This window comes from Phocoena sinus, chromosome 8, assembly GCF_008692025.1.
Source record: "Phocoena sinus isolate mPhoSin1 chromosome 8, mPhoSin1.pri, whole genome shotgun sequence".
NCBI classification, from domain to species: domain Eukaryota; kingdom Metazoa; phylum Chordata; class Mammalia; order Artiodactyla; family Phocoenidae; genus Phocoena; species Phocoena sinus.
The window spans coordinates 103,178,441-103,195,997 of record NC_045770.1 but is presented as its reverse complement, the minus strand read 5'-3'; the positions used below and the strand labels follow the sequence as shown (position 1 = coordinate 103,195,997).

The window sequence follows — 17,557 nt, the reverse complement described above, 5'->3', positions numbered from 1 at the left end:
CATTACCTGAGCTCAGGAGTTAACCTACAGCGCAACTCCAAGCCCAGCCAGCGCATTTATATAGCCCCAGGGCTGCCCCGCCCCCGCAGCCCTCCACCAATCAGGCCCCTTCCTGGGAAAGGGTGGGGCTTCTCGCCATCACCACCCACCTCTACTTGGAGAAAATCCAGTCAGTTTCCACCACTCGTCTCCCAGCTGCGGCTCCCCAAGGTAAAAGCTCCTCCAAAGTCTCATCACCTACAAGAGGGTTGATCTCATCACCTACAAGAGGGGTGAAGGCAGGCTAGCTGGACCCCACAGCCTGAAAGGCAGCAGGAGCCCCTCTCGGCTCTTTACAAATGCAGAGCCAAGGCGCGGGGCGGGAATGCTACCGACCTGGGCTGAGGCGAGCGGCTGATGAGTAAGATGTGATTCAGGGATTGGGCCTTGCTGGGGAAGGGTGGCTGGATGTGTCTGTGTTTGTTTCAGATCCAGGAATCCCCAAACCTGGGAGCCAGAGAGGAAATTGTCTTGGCGTGAGAATTCCCAGGGGCCACATCCTCCTCCCAAGGTCTTTTAGGGGTATGGGGAGCCCGGCCAACAGCTCCAAGGTGGGGGAGGAAGGCTTTGCCCAGGACCACCTAGCTCATCCTCTCCACACCGCCACCCCCCACCCCCGCCACACACACAGCAGACCTTAAGCCTTTTCATCTTCACTGGCTCAGTTACGCTTTACAGCCAGTTGTATTGGACAGTCAGAACCTGCATTACTTTCCACATGGGACAGGTGACATTTTTTCCCTATTTTTTTTTTTACTGTGATAAAATACACATTACATAAATTTAACAGTATTTACTGCCTTAACTTTTTAAAAATAAATTTATTTATTTATTTTTGGCTGTGTTGGGTCTTTGTTGCTGTGCACGGGCTTTCTCTAGTTGCCGATAACGGGGGCTACTCATTAAGGTGGCTTCTCTTGTTGCAGAGCACGGGTTCCACGAGCACGGACTCAGTACTTCTGGCGCTCGGACTTAGTTGCTCCGCGGCATGTGGAATCTTCCCAGACCAGGGTTCAAACCCGTATCCCCGGCATTGGAAGGCGGATTCTTAACCACTGTGCCACCAGGGAAGTCCCTGCCTTAACATTTTTAAGTTCACACTTTTAAGTACTCACTAAATGCCTCCCCATTTCAAAACCTTCAACTGAGGACTCGGGGGCTAAGAAGGAAGGAGAATATATAAAACTCAAAGTCATCGGACAGGATGGCAGTGAGATTCACTTCAAAGTGAAAATGACGACACATCTCAAGAAACTCAAAGAATCATAATGTCAAAGACAGGGAGTTCCCATGAATTCACTCAGGTTTCTCTTCGAAGGTCAGAGAATTGCTGATAATCACACTCCAAAAGAACTGGGAATGGAGAGAGCAGATGTGATTGAAGTTTATCGGGAACAAACGGGTGCATTGAACGGTTTTGATATTCTTATTTTTTGTTCTTTTCCCTTAATACTTTTTTATTTTTTTATATTTTTTTACATCTTTATTGGAGTATAATTGCTTTACAATGGTGTGTTAGTTTCTGCTTTATAACAAAGTGAATCAGTTATACATATACATATAATCCTTTTTTATTTTTAAAAATAGTTCCTTGTAACGTGGTGTTCAAACCAGAATTGAAAACTGGCACCCCATCTCTTTAAAACATCTGGTAATTTGAATTCTAGTGCCCACGAGGGAAGTCCCTCATCCTTTCATTTTCTTAACATTGTTTTCACAGAGCAAGTCTTTCATATTGATGATGTGCAATTATCAATTTTTTTTTTTTTTTGGGTATGGATTGTGGGAGGGGTTTCAAAGGCAGGATTCTCCCATCCCCCAAGACCTCAAGAAGCCCCAGAGAGTAGACAAAACCCAAGAGAAGAGGCAGCCAAAGGCAGGCCACTGTAGAAGAAGGAGCCAGAGGCCTGGGGCTTCCAAGCTGCCCTGGTCAGATGTGTAGGAGGCCACGCTAGGGCAGAGAGGCCTCTGGGTGGGGAGGTGGGCAGGGCATGGGAGTTGTAGATGAGGGGGATGAGCCCTGAGTGGGTGTGGCCAGAGGACTGCCATAGATCACAGATCCAGGAGGCAGAGGGCAGCCACCATTTCAAGCCTGGTTCTGGCGCCCCTTGCCTCTGCACACCCTCCCTGATTTGCTCCCTGAATTGCCTCATCTATTCCACTGGCATTGAATCCCTCCAGGGGTTCCAAAGTTTCTCGCAGCCCTAATGCTCCTCCAAGTCCACACCTGTACCTCCAGGTGCCTCTTGGACACCTCCACTTGTTTTCTCCAGGTACCTCATTATCTGTCCCCACGAACCTGTTCCTTCCTCAGTTTCCCCATCTACTTACCAATAGTTGATCAAAAAATTTAAAACAAACAAACCTGAGAGTCATTGTTTTTTTTTTTTTTTTTTTTTTTGTGGTACGCGGGCCTCTCACCGCTGTGGCCCCTCCCGTTGCGGAGCACAGGCTCCGGACGCGCAGGCTCAGCGGCCATGGCCCACGGGCACAGCCGCCCCGCGGCACGTGGGACCCTCCCGGACCGGGGCACGAACCCGCGTCCCCTGCATCGGCAGGCGGACTCCCAACCACTGCGCCACCAGGGAAGCCCCGAGTCATTGTTTTTAAGTAAACTTTTTATTACAGCACAGCAGCCAGACAGTAAAGTGCACAGATCAGAAATAACTAACTGGGGACTTCCCTGGTGGTCCAGTGGTAAAGAATCTGCCTTACAATGCAGGGGACACAAGTTCAGTCCCTGGTCAGGGAACTAAGATCCCACATGCTGAGGGGCAACTAAGCCCGAGCGCCACAACTACTGAGCTCGCACGCCTCAACTAGAGAGCCTGTGTGCTGCAAACTACAGAGCCCACGTGCTCTGGAACCTGCGCGCCACAACTATAGAGCCCAGGTGCCCTGGAGCCTGCGCAGGCCACAAGAGAGAAACCTGCATGCTGCAACGAAGAGCCCGCACACCGCAAGTAAGACCCAATGCAGCCAAAAATAAAATAAAATAAAATAAATAAATAATAAATAAATCTTAAAAAAAAAAACTAACTAACTGGCTTGGGAATTCCCTGGTGGTCCAGTGATTAAGATTCTGTGCTTTCACTGCCGAGGGCCCAGGTTCGATCCCTGGTCGGGGAACTAAGATCCCACAAGCTGCATGGACAGCCGAAAGAAAGAAAGAACTGGCTTGATGAATTTTCAGAACACTCCCGTGGAGCCAGCACCAGATGAAGAAACAGCACATCACAGCAGCCCCTCATGCCCCCTCCTAGGCTCCAGTCCTCCCCACACTGCCAAGGTTAATCACCCTTCTGGCCTCTATCATCATAGTTTTGCCTGTTCTTTTTTTGTTTGTTTCTTTTGTCTGTGTTAGGTCTTTGTTGCTGCACGCGGGCTTTCTCTAGTTGAGGAGAGCGTGGGCTACTCTTAGTTGCATTGTGCGGGCTTCTCATTGCGGTGGCTTCTCTTGTTGCGGAGCACGGGCTTTAGGTGCACAGGCTTCAGTTTTGCAGCACGTGGCCTCAGTAGTTGTGGCTCACCGGCTCAGTAGTTGCGGCTCGCGGGCTCAGTGTTGTGGTTCATGGACTTAGTTGCTCTGCGGCATGTGGGATCTTCCTGGACCAGGGTTCGAATCTGTGTCCCCCGCACTGGCAGGCGGATTCTTAACCACTGCTCCACCAGGGAAGTCCCAAGTTTTACCTGTTTTAAAACTTGATGTAAATAGAAGCACACAGTAGGTCTGCTTTGGGGGGAGATTCTGTCAGGCTGCGTGTTCCTTCCCCTCACTGGGCAGTGTTCTCTCAGATGAGTATTCGGAAGTATTTCTACCTTCTTTCTTGCCCCCAACATCAAATTTATCACCGCATCTTATGGATTCTAGCTCTCTCTCTAATCCATGCCTGCCTCTCCTCCCCACTGCCTCCCTTGGCCAAAGCGGCCTCATCTCCTGCCTGGACTACGTCAACACTCTCCTAAACAGTCTCCCAACTTCCTGTGCTCCCAGCTCTTTCTAGAGCTGGAATGATCTTTTTAAAATAGTCCTTTTAATAAAGCACAAAGTTTTAACTATAGCACTTATTTGATCACTGTCTGCAATCATCTTGCTTCCTTATTTACAATACTGACTTCTCATGCGTTCTTCCCACCAGGTCAGTGCCTTCAGGACAGGGACCTTGGACTACCCTGGTGGTCCGGTGGTTGAGACTCTGCACTTCCACTTCAGGGGGTGCGGGTTCATCTCTGGTCGGGGAACTAAGATCCCACATGCCACACAGCGTGGCCAAAAAAAAAAAAGAACAGGGACCTTGCAGCTTTGTCAGTCCCCAAACCCCCAGCCTTGACTCAGAGCCTCCTGTGTAAGCGTGTTGCTCACATTTTTTGGATGAATGAATGGTTTACGAGGCCCTTGCTCGTCTCTCCAACTGCACCCCGACCCTGCCCCTCCATCACCATCTTCCAGCTACAGCAGCTTCTTTCAGTTCTTCTGTCAACCCCATCCTCCCCCATCCCCACCCCCACCCCCAGTTGCCCCAGGACCTTCATACATGCTGCCCCCTCCCAATAGGACAAGGTGTCCTTCCTTCTGGGAGGATGCTACTCCCTACTCCATGTATGCTTACTCACGTGGTTTGCTTCAGTCAGTGGAATCTGAGCAGAAATTGTTTTAAGAACTCCAAGGTGGTTCTGCACTTCCCCTTTTCCATCTGCCCCGGGTCAGGTGTACCCCGGGTAGTGGCAGCCTCTCTAGCCTGGGGTCTGGAATAAAGAAGACATGGAGCAGACCCAAAGCTAAACAGTAAAGGACATGGAATATGAATAAGAAATAAACTTTTTGAAAAAGAATATATGTATAACTGAATCACTTTGCTGTACACCTGAAACATGGTAAATCAAATATAATTCAATTTTTAAAAAATATTATTTTACAATCTTCTTTTTTAAAAAATTTATTTATTTATTTACGTTTGGCTGCGTTGGGTCTTCATTCCTGTGCACCGGCTTTCTCTAGTTGCAGCGAGCGGGGGCTACTCTTCGTTGCGGTGCGCGGGCTTCTCATTGCGGTGGTTTCCCTTAGTTGCGGAGCACGGGCTCTAGGTGTACGAGCTTCAGTAGTTGTGGCTCGCGGGCTCAGTAGTTGTAGCTCGCGGGCTTAGTTGCTCTGCGGCATGTGGGATCTTCCTGGACCAGGGCTCGAACCCGTGTCCCCTGCATTGGCAGGTGGACTCCTAACCACTGCACCACAAGGAAGGCCCTCAATTTCTTTTAAAAAAAGGAGACTCTTGTTAAACAATGTTTTCTCTAATTCCTCTAACAAAAAAAAACTTGTTTTTGAAAGCCACTGAGATTTTGGAGTTGCGTATTATTGTATTGGATTTCTATTTGCTGCTGTAACAAATTACCACAAACTCAGTGGCTTAAAATAATACAAATCTATTATCTTATAGTTCTGGAGGCCAGAAGTCCAAAGTGGGTCTCACTCTGCTAAAATCAAGGTGTCAGCAAGGTATAATTCCTTCCGGTGGCCACCACATTCCTTGGCTTGTGGCCTCCTTCCTCCATTTTCAAAGACAGCAGAATAGCATCTTCTGACCCTGACTCCTTTCCCACTTTTAAGGACGCTTGTGATTACATTGAACCCACCTGGATAATCCAGGATAATCTCGCCATCTCAAGGTCCTTAATCATATCTGTGAAGTCCCTTTTGCCGTGCAAGATAATATGTTCATGGGTTCCAGGAATTGGGATGTGCACATATTTGGGAGGTCATTATTCTGCCTACTACATTTATCACAGCATAATTTCTACTGAGCTAACTAATATACTACTTGTAAAATAATTGCACTACAAGTTAGAGGCATATGTCCATTTACTGCTTTTTGCTTTATTGCACTTCACAGATATTGCATTTTTTACAAATCGAAGGTTTGTGACAACTGTCAACAAAAATAATGAATAAACAACCTATAATAGGAATAGAAGAGTCGTTTTGTTTTGTTGTTGTTGTTGTTTGTTTTTTTCTTGGCTGCATCGCACGGCTTGCAGGATCTTAGTTGTGGGATCTTAGTTGCCCCTGGCAGTGGAAGCGTGGAGTCCTAACCATTGGACCACCAGGGAATACCCTAGAAAAGAGTTTTATTTGAGCCAAACTGAGGGCTAGAGCCCGGAAGCCAGCTTTCCAGATTACTCTGAGCAACTGCTCCAGAGAAGCATGACTTTCAGCATGGTTTTATATCTTGCCAGAACAAAGACCATTAAACAAATCAGGAATACATTTCTTCACGGTTTCAAAAAAAAAAAAAAAAAAACAGACCAGCAAGTATACAGCAAGTCAGTATGGCCTTAGCATCTGGGAACCGGTCTTATCATCAAAGGAGGATCAGCATTGACATCCCAGGAAGAGAGGCATTTAATCATCATTTTAAACATGGACATTCTTTACTTCTGGTCAATGTGTCTTTTTATTTAATAATTAAAGCAGATGTACAATGTATGTTTGATAGGCCACAAACAGGCTGTTTTTGTTAGCATAAAATTCAAGTTAACTCATGTATAAGCCAGAATGACTTCCCCACACCTCAATATGTGAACGTTTCTTTTATTACAACCATGTGTCGAGCTAGTCTATCAGTGTAATTTTTTCAACAGCATTCACTCACTTCGTGTCTTTGTGTCACATTTTGGTAATTCTTGCAAAACTTCAAACTGTTTCGTTATTATTATATTCGTTATGGTGATCTGTGATCAGTGACTCTTTGGCTCCGTTGGGCCTTCCTTGCTGCGTGTGGGTTTTCTCCAGTTGCAGCAAGCAGGGGCTACTCCTCGTTGTGGTGCACGGACTTCTCACTGCGGTGGCCTCTCTTGTTGCGGAGCACAGGCTCTAGGCGCACGGGCTTCAGTAGTTGTGGCACACAGGCTCAGTAGTTGTGGCGCACGGGCTTAGCTGCTCCGCGGCATGTGGGATCTTCCCGGACCAGGGCTCAAACCCGTGTCCCCTGCATTGGTATTCTTAACCACTGCGCCACCAGGGAAGTCCCTGTGATCAGTGATTGGTGTTGCTATTTCAAAAAGACTATGACTCCCTGAAGGCTCAGATGATGGTTACCATTTTTTAGCAATAAAGTATTTTTAAATTAAGGGTATGTACATTTTTTTAGACATAATGCTATTGTACACTTAATAGACAATAGTAGAGTGTAACATAACTTCTATATGCACTGAAAAACCGGAAAATCTGTGACTTGTTTTATTGTAATATTCACTTTACTGCAGTAGTCTGGAACCAAACACACACTATCTCTGAGGTATGCCTGTATTTATAAAAGATACATATAAATATAAGGATATAAAGCGTTTGGAAACAGAAGGATGGAAAAAATATCAGGCAAATGCCTACTAAAAGCTGGAATAGCTATACAGTATTAGTATCAGAAAAAAATAAATTTCAGGTTAAAAGCATTACTAGGGAGAAAGAGCATGCTTACTTAGTGATTTTTAAAATACACAGCAGGGCTTCCCTGGTGGGGCAGTGGTTGAGAGTCCGCCTGCCGATGCAGGGGACAAGGGTTCGTGCCCCGGTTCGGGAAGATCCCACATGCCGCGGAGCGGCTGCGCCCGTGAGCCATGGCCGCTGAGCCTGCGCGTCCGGAGTCTGTTGCTCCGCAACAAGAGAGGCCACAACAGCGGGAGGCCCGCGTACCGCAAAAAAAAAAAAAAAAAGCTCTAAAATACACAGCAATTAAAATTTATTTATTCTTAATTTATTCTTAAAAGTAAGATTAACAAGCAATAAAGATGTATATATATAGAATAAAGCCACAAGGAAAAGCAGATTAAATCACAATCTTATTTGTAGATTCTATGGCACATGCAGGCAAAAAAAAAGAAAAAATTAGCAAGGGTATAAAAGATATGAAGAATATGGTTAACAAATTGGACCTAGTGGACCATTGCACCTAAATGCAGAACAGTGTATGCAGAACATTTCCCAATAAATCGATCAAATTCTAGATCATCAGGCAACGGAACTAATTTCAAAAAGTTAAAATCATTCAGTCTGCGGTTTGTTTGGTTTTTTTTTAACCACAATATAATTAAGTTAAACATCGTCAACAGACAGATTAAAAAAAAATCCTATTTTGAAATTAAGAAACATTTTATGAGATGTCTGGGCCAAGAGAAAAAAAAACCACAACAGAAATTAGAAAATAGATTATAAATTTGTGTTGTTTTAGATTACAGTCATAATGAAAATATCGTATATCCATGTTGGAGGACCCAGCTAAAAATTCTTAGAGAGAAATTTATGACCTCAACTGTATATATTGGAAAATAAGAAAGGGTCCAAACTAATGAGCTAAACTCCGTCTTTAAAAGTTACAAAGGAGGGGGACTTCCCTGGTTGCGCAGTGGTTAAGGATCCACCTGCCAATGCAGGGGACACGGGTTCCAGCCCTGGTCCGGGAAGATCCCACATGCCGCGGAGCAACTAAGCCCGTGCGCCACAACTACTGAGCCTGTGGGCCTAGAGCCTGTGCTCCGCAGCAAGAGAAGCCACCGCAATGAAAAGCCTGGGCAGGGCAACAAAGAGTATCCCCTGCTCACCACAGCTGGAAAGGGCCCGCATGCAGCAGCAAAGATGCAACAGAGCCAAAAAGAAAAGTAAATAAATTAATCAATTCATTTTAAAAACAACTTACAAAGAAGGGACTTCCCTAGTGGTCCGATGGGTAAGACTCCGGGCTCCCAATGCAGGTGGCCCGGATTCGATCCCTGGTCAGGGAACTAGATCCCAGCATGCATGTTGCAACTGAGAAGTCCACATGCCACAACTAAGACCCAGCACAGCCTAAATAAATAAATATATATTTTTTAAAGTTACAAAGGAAGGGGAATTACCTGGCGGTCCAGTTGGTAGGACTCCGCACTTTCACTGCTGAGGGCTCAGGTTCAACCTCTGGTAGGGGAACTAATGCAGCCAAATTTAAAAAAGAAAAAAAAATGTTCCTCTGTAACTTTTTTTTGAGTTTCAAAGGAAAAGCAGCGGGACTTCCGGGGCGGCTGCCTATGTCCCCATCTCTCAGTGCTTCCTTCCCAAGCAAATCGAAACAAGAATGGGAAATAAAACTCTGCCATAGCCTCAGCATAACTTGAAAGCAGAGAATGTCCGAACTTCAAAATAACTGTAAATAAAAAGAAAGCCCGCCACAGGGTTGTGCGGACCTCTTGCGCTCCAGCCCCACACAGCCCTACCACCAGGCTCTGTACCAAGATAAACGGGGAAGAGACAGAAGAGGGGAGTTGGCAATGGGGCCCAAGGTCGATCTAGAACCTCCATCAGGAAGACGATGTCATCTGCAGTCTGTAAATAACAGGAAAATGTCCTGGGGGATCAGCATGCAGACTACAGGGAAGGGACTAAAAGATATGTGGGATTTGAAGCGTCAGTCTTTAAAATACATAGGTTCTGGGAAAGGAAAAAGAAAAACACCGAATGGTCGAAGAGTCTTTGGGCAATTGAGTGATGAAGGGGGAGAAAGCAAAAGGGAAAAATTTAGGGTCTTGCAAGACAAAAGAGAAACAAACAAAGAAACTGGAGGACACAAACCCCTTTCCCCAACCAGACAAACAAATTAAAATGCACTGAAGTAGGGCTTCCCTGGTGGCGCGGTGGTTGAGAGTCCGCCTGCGGGTGCACGGGACACGGGTTCGTGCCCCAGTCCCAGAGGATCCCACATGCCGCGGAGCTGCTGGGCCCGTGAGCCATGGCCGCTGAGCCTGCGCGTCTGGAGCCTGTGCTCCGCAATGGGAGAGGCCGCAGCAGTGAGAGGCCCGCGTACCGCAATAAAAAAAAAAAAAAAAAAAATGCACTGAAGTGTCTGGACTTTGCTGTATTGACATAAGAGTATGCTATAGAGCTAGGAATCTTGTAAAACACCCCAATATCACAAAAAATGAACAAGAAAAGGAGTAACAGATCCATCTGGAACTATTATTAAAAACCAAAAAATAGTCAGAAAATAAAATCCAGTACACATTAACTGAGGAAATCTCCCCCTGAAAAAAAACGACCATAAATCCAAAGAAACAAAATATCACAAAAAGTTAATCATATATTAGGTCACAAAGAAATCATCAGTAAGTTGAATAAAATGGAAATATTATAAACAATATTCTCTGAGCAGAATGTAATAAAATGAGAAATCATTAACAAAGACAAAAACAAATTAATTAGGTGAAAAACTGGAATACAAAATTCCAAAAAATAATCATAATGAAAATACTACATATCAGATTCTATGAGATACATTTTTTAAAATAAATTTATTCATTCATTGCTGGCTGCGTTGGGTCTTCATTGCTGCACATGGGCTTTCTCTAGTTGTGGCGAGCAGGGGCTACTTTTCATTGCGATGCAGAGGCTTCTCATTGCGGTGGCTTCTCTTGTTGCGGAGCATGGGCTCTAGGCACATGGCCTTCAGTAGTTGTGGCACGTGGGCTCAGTAGTTGTGGCTCAGGGACTCTAGAGCGCAGGCTTGGTAGTTGTGGCACCCGGGCTTAGTTGCTCCGTGGCATGTGGGATCTTCCCAGACCAGGGCTCGAACTGGTGTCCCCTGCATTGGCAGGCGGATTCTTAACCACTGAGCAACCAGGGAAGCCCTATGAGATACATTTAAAGCAATGATTAGAATAACATTCATAGGATTAAACACGTGTATCATTAAAAGTAAAAGAATGAAAAGAAATGAGTTTAATTCCCAGCTCTAAGAAAACTAGAAAAAGAACATCAAAGTAAACCAAAAAAAAGCACAAAGAGGGAAAGAATAAAGATAAAAGCAAAGATTAATGCAGTAGAGAACAGAAATTAGGCCTGAATATTTGGAAAAATTAACAAATAGACAAACAACTAGCTAATTTTTCAAGAAAACGGGGGAAAGCACATATATAGCAAATAAATGACAAGAGGAAAATAACCATGGGAACAAGATTTTTTAAAAATTTAAAATGAATTGGGATGATTGGGAGATTGGGATTGACATGTATACACTAATATGTATAACATAGATAGGTAATAAAAACCTGTGGTATAAAAAATAAATAAAATTCAAAAATAAATAAATAAATAAATTCACCTTAAGCAAATACCACAGTAGTAATTGTTGCAGGCGTGAATCATTGATGGATGCTAAAGTTAGTAAACAAAAGTATGATGAGAAACAAGGTATTTGCATACACTCAAAGTGTCTCTCCCTATGATGTTTACTAATCACAAATGGAAAAAGAGAAACCTGGCAGACACCACCCTAACCAAGTGATCAATGTTAACATGACCAGTAATAAAACAAACCAACATCATATACCATCCAATATGATTCACTGAGAAGCACACATCACTTCCGTTTTATTCTTTCTTTTTTAAATTTTATTTACTTTTGGCTGCGTTGGGTCTTCGTTGCTGCTGCAGGCTTTCTCTTGCTGCAGCGAGCAGGAGTTACTCTTCATTGTGGTGTGCAGGCTTCTCATTGCGGTGGCTTCTCTTGTTGCAGAGCACAGGCTCTAGGCGTGCAGGCTTCATTAGTTGTGGCACGCAGGCTCAGTAGTCGCGGTGCGCGGGCTCAGTAGTTGCGGCAGGCAGACTCTAGGGTGCGTGGGCTTCAGTGGTTGTGGCGCACGCGCTTAATGGCATGTGGGATCTTCCTGGACCAGGGCTCGAACCCGTGTCCCCTGCATTGGCAGGCGGATTCTTAGCCACTGCGCCACCAGGGTAGTCCCCACTTCTGTTTTATTCTTCTCCCAAATGAATAACCTCAAAGTAATCATTACAAAACTGCTGATAAATCCAAACTGAGGGATACTCTACAAAATAACTGGCCAATACTTTCCACAAGTGTCAAGTTCATAGAAGAAAAAGAAATCTGAGATGTTTCCCCAGATTGGAGAAGACCAAGGGGACAGGACAGCTGTGGTAGCCAGCCTCCCAGGTGGCCTCTGAGTGAGCCTGGTATTCACGGAATAGGGTTGACCCGTTTACCAATAGGACGTTGTGGAAATGACACCCTGTGATTTCTGAAGCTAGATCATAAAAGACTTTGCAACTTCAACCTTACTTTCTCTGGGAGAAGGCAGCTGCCTTGTCATGAGGCCACTCAAGCATCACTATGGAGAGACCCACGTGGTGAGGTACCAAGGCCTCCTGCTCTTTTGTGAATAAGCCATCTTGACAGCAGATCCCCCAGTCTGGTTAAGACGTCAGATGACCTCAGTCCTGGCTGACATCATGAGTACAATGTCATCAGAGACCCTGAGCAAGAACTACCCAGCTAAGCGGCTCCCAAATTCCTGATCCACAGAAACTAGGAGATAATAAATGTTTGTTGTTTTAAGCTGCTAAGTTTTAGGGTGTTTATTACACAACAATGAATTACTGATTACATGCAATTTGGAATCCTGATTGGATCCTGGACCAGGAAAAGGGCATCAGTGGGACCACTGGCACAATTAAAATGAGATATATCGATTAGCTAACACCAGTATATCGCTGTTAATTTCCTAGCTTCAACAACTGTCATATGCTTGTGTAAGATGTTCCCATCAAAAGAAGTTTGGTGAAGGGTATACAGGAATTCTGCACTGTTTTTGCAATTTTATGTAACCCTAAAGTTATTTCAAAATAAGAGCAGAAAAATATACCTAATTAAAAATAGAAGGAATAAAGTAATAAAGAGCAGAAATTAGTAGAAAACATATACTAATGGAAAGAACCAGAAAAGTCAAAATTTGGTTCTTTGATGACACCAATAAAATTGACAAACTTCTGGCAAGATGCATTCAGAGTAATTTTTAAAAGAGAAGGCACAAAAAAATGAAAATAAAAAAAAATTAATAAAAGAGAAGGCACAAATTAACTAACAGGAATAAAAAGGGAGATACGTTCAACAATAAAAATATGAAGATATCATGAACAACTTTATGCCAACTTTTATACTTTATACAATTTAACTGTTTATATTTATATAAAGATAGACAAGTCTCTGTAGAAAAATAAAACTCAGCAAAACTAAAACAGGTAGAAATATACATCCTGATTAGTCCTATAATATTAAACAAATTGAATCAGTAGATAAAATCTTACCTCAAACATATAGAATGGATAAACAACAAGGTCCTGCTGTACAGCACCTAGAACTATATTCAAGATCCTATGATAAACCATAATGGAAAAGCATATTTTGAAAAAAGAATGTATATATATGTATAATTGAATCACTTTGCTGTAGAGTAGTAACTAACACAACATTGTAAATCAACTACACTTCAATAAAATAATTTTAAAAAAATCTTATCACAAAGAAAACCCCAGGCCTATATGGCTCCAACAGTAAGATTAACCGAACATTCAAAGAACAAATAATTCTATCTTGTACAAATCCTGCCAGGGTATATAAAGAGAGGGACCTTCCCTCTCACATGTCATAAAGGTAGCATACTTGATACCAAAAGCGAAAAAAGAAAGAAATACTGCAGGCTCATAGACACGGATGTAAAATACCCTAAGCAAATTATTAAACTGAGCCTGGTAATATAGAGACAAGATAACACACGGTGCCCAAGTTGGATTTACTCCAAAACTGCAAGGTTAGAGACAAGGAAATTAATGTAATTTACTCCCTTAATAGATTAGAGGAGAAAAATTGCACCATCTCAATGAATGCCGAGGCACATCTTGCCTTGCCCAGTGATACAGATCCCATGGGGCTGTAGGCGACAAGTGGTTAAAGCAATGGGAGGGGCAGTGGCTGGGCGGAAAGTCTGAGCCAGTTGCTGAGGTGGATCAAGTTATTGGCAGCTTTACCTGGAGTGCAGTCAATTTTGCACTGAAGGGACTTCCCTGGTGGCGCAGTGGTTAAGAATCCGCCTGCTGGGCTTCCCTGGTGGCGCAGTGGTTGAGAGTCGGCCTGCCGATGCAGGGGACACGGGTTCGTGCCCCGGTCCGGGAAGATCCCACGTGCCACGCAGTGGCTAGGTCCGTGAGCCATGGCCGCTGAGCCTGCGCGTCCGGAGCGTGTGCTCCGCAACGGGAGAGGCCACAACAGTGAGAGGCACACGTACCGCAAAAAAAAAAAAGAAAAAAAAAGAATCTGCCTGTCAATGCAGGGGACACCGGTTCGAGCCCTGGTCCTGGAAGATCCCACATGCTGTGGAGCAACTAAGCCCATGCACCACAACTACTGAGCCTGTGCTCTAGAGCCCGTGAGCCACAACTACTGAGCCCGTGAGCCTAGAGCCTGTGCTCTGCAACAAGAGCAGCCACTGCAATGAGAAGCCTGCCCACCACAAGGAAGAGTAGCCCCCGCTCTTTGCAACTAGAGAGCCCGTGTGCAGCAATGAAGAGCCAACGCAGCCAAAAATAAATAAATAAATGTGTATTAAAAAGATTTTGCACTGAAAAAGAAAATCCTTTCAATGATTAACTGGAACATTTTTGTAAGCATATTTATAATAAAATAACCACTTGGGTTTATGAGAAAAATAAAAGCAAGGTAATGAGTTTAAAAATAATTAGTATTTAAAAATAATAGGGAACTTCCCTGGCGGTCCAGTGGTTAAGACTCCTCGCCTCCCCTGCAGCGGGTGTGGGTTCCATCCCTGGTTGCGAACTAAGATCTCATATGCCGAGTGGCTCGGCCAAAAATTTAAAAAATAAAATTAAAAAAAGGATACATCTGAAGGAATACACTATATAAAGGTATTTTAAAAAATAAAAATAATAAAATTAGGGGTGTGGTATCTTGTGGTGGGAGATGGAGACGTGATGGGAGACGGCAATGTTGCTAATAGTCTGTTTCTCAAGTTGGGCGTTTATTATTTCACTCTATTGCTTATGTATATTTGACATCAATTATTTTGTACGTATCAAATATTGCATTATTTTACAAAGCGAACTCAACATGCTGCCTTGTAAACCTGCTGTCTCTGGGATTCCCCCGTCCTTGAGAATAATTCTACCTTCCACATAGAAGACTGGGCCCGCTGGGGCCCTTTCCCTCCCCTCGGCCAGCCCGCTCCCCCCGCGACACACACACACACACACACACACACACACACACACACACACACACTTAGTCAAATACTGCCTCCTGGCCCTTCATACCTTTAGCATCTCCGTCCACCCTGCCCAGCCCGGAGCGGGCTGTCTTTATCTCTCCCTGAGCGGCTGCAGCAGCTTCCCGACCACTCTTCCAGCTCCAGCTGATGCTTCCCTCCCTCCTCCAGGCCGGCGCTCTGTCCAGATCCGCTCAGTTATCTCCTGCGGAAACCCGCAGTTTTTCCCACTGACCCTGGATAAAGTCCTAAGAGGCTGTTTACAAGACCCTGCGTCATCTGGCTCCACCCAACTCCTCAGACTCATTTTCAGCCATTCTCAGCCTCTCTCCCCAAGCTCCAGGGATTCTCTTTACTTCCTAAAATACACCCAGACTTTCAGGCCAGAGGTCTTCCCACTGACCTTTATTCCTTTCTCCCTTCCTACCTTCTAATCGTCTTTTGGTTCCATCTTAAAAGTCAGTTCCTCATCCCATTTTTCATTACTTTTTATTATTCAGAACCAGGTATGGCCTTTGAAAACCTCCCTCTCTTACGATCTGCCTCACTGTCATTTGACTTCCAGCCAAATGCAGAAGATTTCCAGGTAACTCCAAGGGTCCCTAGGGAATGGTAGGGCCACCAGATACAAGGAGCCTGGGTTGTTGAATTACCAGGTAGAAGCCCACCCTCCAATCGCTCCTCACTCTATCCAAGACACCTGGGGTATTAGTTAACTATTGTGTAAAAATTACCCCAGAACTTTGGGGTTTAAATTTTTTCAAAAAGCATTTCATCTCGCTGTTCTGTGGGTCAGGAATTCAGGAGCAACTTAGCTGGGAGGTTCTGACTCACAGTCTCTCGTGAGATTTGTAGTGAAGTTGGCCAGAGCTGCAGTCGTCTGAAGGCCTGGCTGGGGCTGAAGGATCCCCTTCCCAGGGTGCCACTGCCATGGCTGTTGGCTGTTGGCCTCAGTTCCTCAGCATGTGGACCTGTCCATAGGGCTGCTTGAGTGTCTTCATGCCATGGCAGCTGGCTTCCTCCAGAGCGATTGACCCGAGACAGAGCAAGCAGGAAGCCAAAGTGCCTTTCGTGACCAGGCCTCCAAAGTCTCACACCATCACTTTTATTCTATTTGTTAGGAGCAAATCACTGAGTCCAGCTTATACTCAAGGGGAGGGGAATTAGGGTCCACCTCTTGAAAAGAGAGGTATCATGAATGTATGGACATATCCTAAAACTACCACGCCTAGGAGACTCCAACTCTGGCTGAACCTTCCATCTACCTACGTAGTACCTGCAACAGAGGAGAAAACAAATCAGATAAGCAGAGGGGCTGCTTCACTTTGAACTCAGGGCTCTAAGGTCATAAAATTCTTTGGACACTCATGCTTCCTGGCACTCCTAATGCAGCTCGATACAAAGTTCCTACTCCCTCTTTCTGAGATAACTAATCACAACTTCTCACTCCTCACCTCCAACACTCTTTCTCTTTTCCTGCCCCTGAATCTACCTGAATCCACATCTGTACACACCTCCTGCTCAGATAGAACTGTCTCTCCTCCTTTCAAACACTCAGGGTCCTCCTCATCTGCCCCACCTCCCCTACCCTCTTGATTTCCCAAAGTCTTCACTTCCCTGTGTGCTTCCTTGTGTATTTGTTGTCTTTTATTGACTGTACACTCCGTGAGGGCAGGGATTTTTATCTATTTTATTCACAAATGCATTCTCTACACTTAGAACAAGGCCTGGCTGATGGCGGGGACTCACTATATACTTGTTGGATGAATAAACAACTGAATCCATGGGAAGAGGGAAACTCCATCTATTCTAAGGGGACGGAGACAGGAGCAAGCGAGAAGTAGGAGGAAAGGTGTGTGCCCCAGATTTCTTACCCTGGGCAAGAAGGCTCAGGAGGGCGGAAGGTGTCTTTTTACTCACACCTGAGTTCCCAGCACCCAGCCCCGTGTCTGACACATAACAGGTTCCATTAAAAGTGTGTTGATTGGCCAGGTGCCAGCTGACTGCCCAAGCCACACCTTTCTTTGTCTGAACTAGACTTGGGTGATAGGTGCTGTCCCCGGACCTGTCCCCTGTAATGTATGTCCCTTTCCCTGAAGCCCATGGTGGCCCGAGTTGCGTCCTGACATGGCCTCACACCTGGCTGCCTGCGCCCTTCAGCAGGCAGAGACTTGGGCTTCTGACCCGGCTCTGCCCTCCGAGGATGGCCAAGCTGTCTAGCCTTGTGGTGGCTGTTCCGCAGCTTTGCCCAGAGACTGTTGGGAATGACTCAGCCCCCTGACACTGCTTGAATTGGGGGGTGGAACTCCTCACAGGCACTGGGGGAGTGGGGACCAGGCAGTGGGACCTGGCAGCTGACTAGGAGGGCTGTGGTGTGTGAGGCAACCAGACAGTCCCAGCTCAGCCACTCTCCAGGGTGACTGAGCCT

At 45.2% G+C, this 17,557-nt stretch overlaps 1 long non-coding RNA gene across 1 annotated transcript; it reads right to left on the bottom strand.

The window, feature by feature from the left end:
- Positions 1-11,175: 11,175 nt before the first annotated feature.
- Positions 11,176-16,395, bottom strand: LOC116758816. The gene is made up of 3 exons (XR_004351244.1): positions 15,964-16,395; positions 15,179-15,334; positions 11,176-11,212 (listed from the first exon to the last, which is right to left on the bottom strand). It is a non-coding gene; the product is annotated as an uncharacterized LOC116758816 (long non-coding RNA).
- Between the last annotated feature and the right edge of the window lie 1,162 nt (positions 16,396-17,557).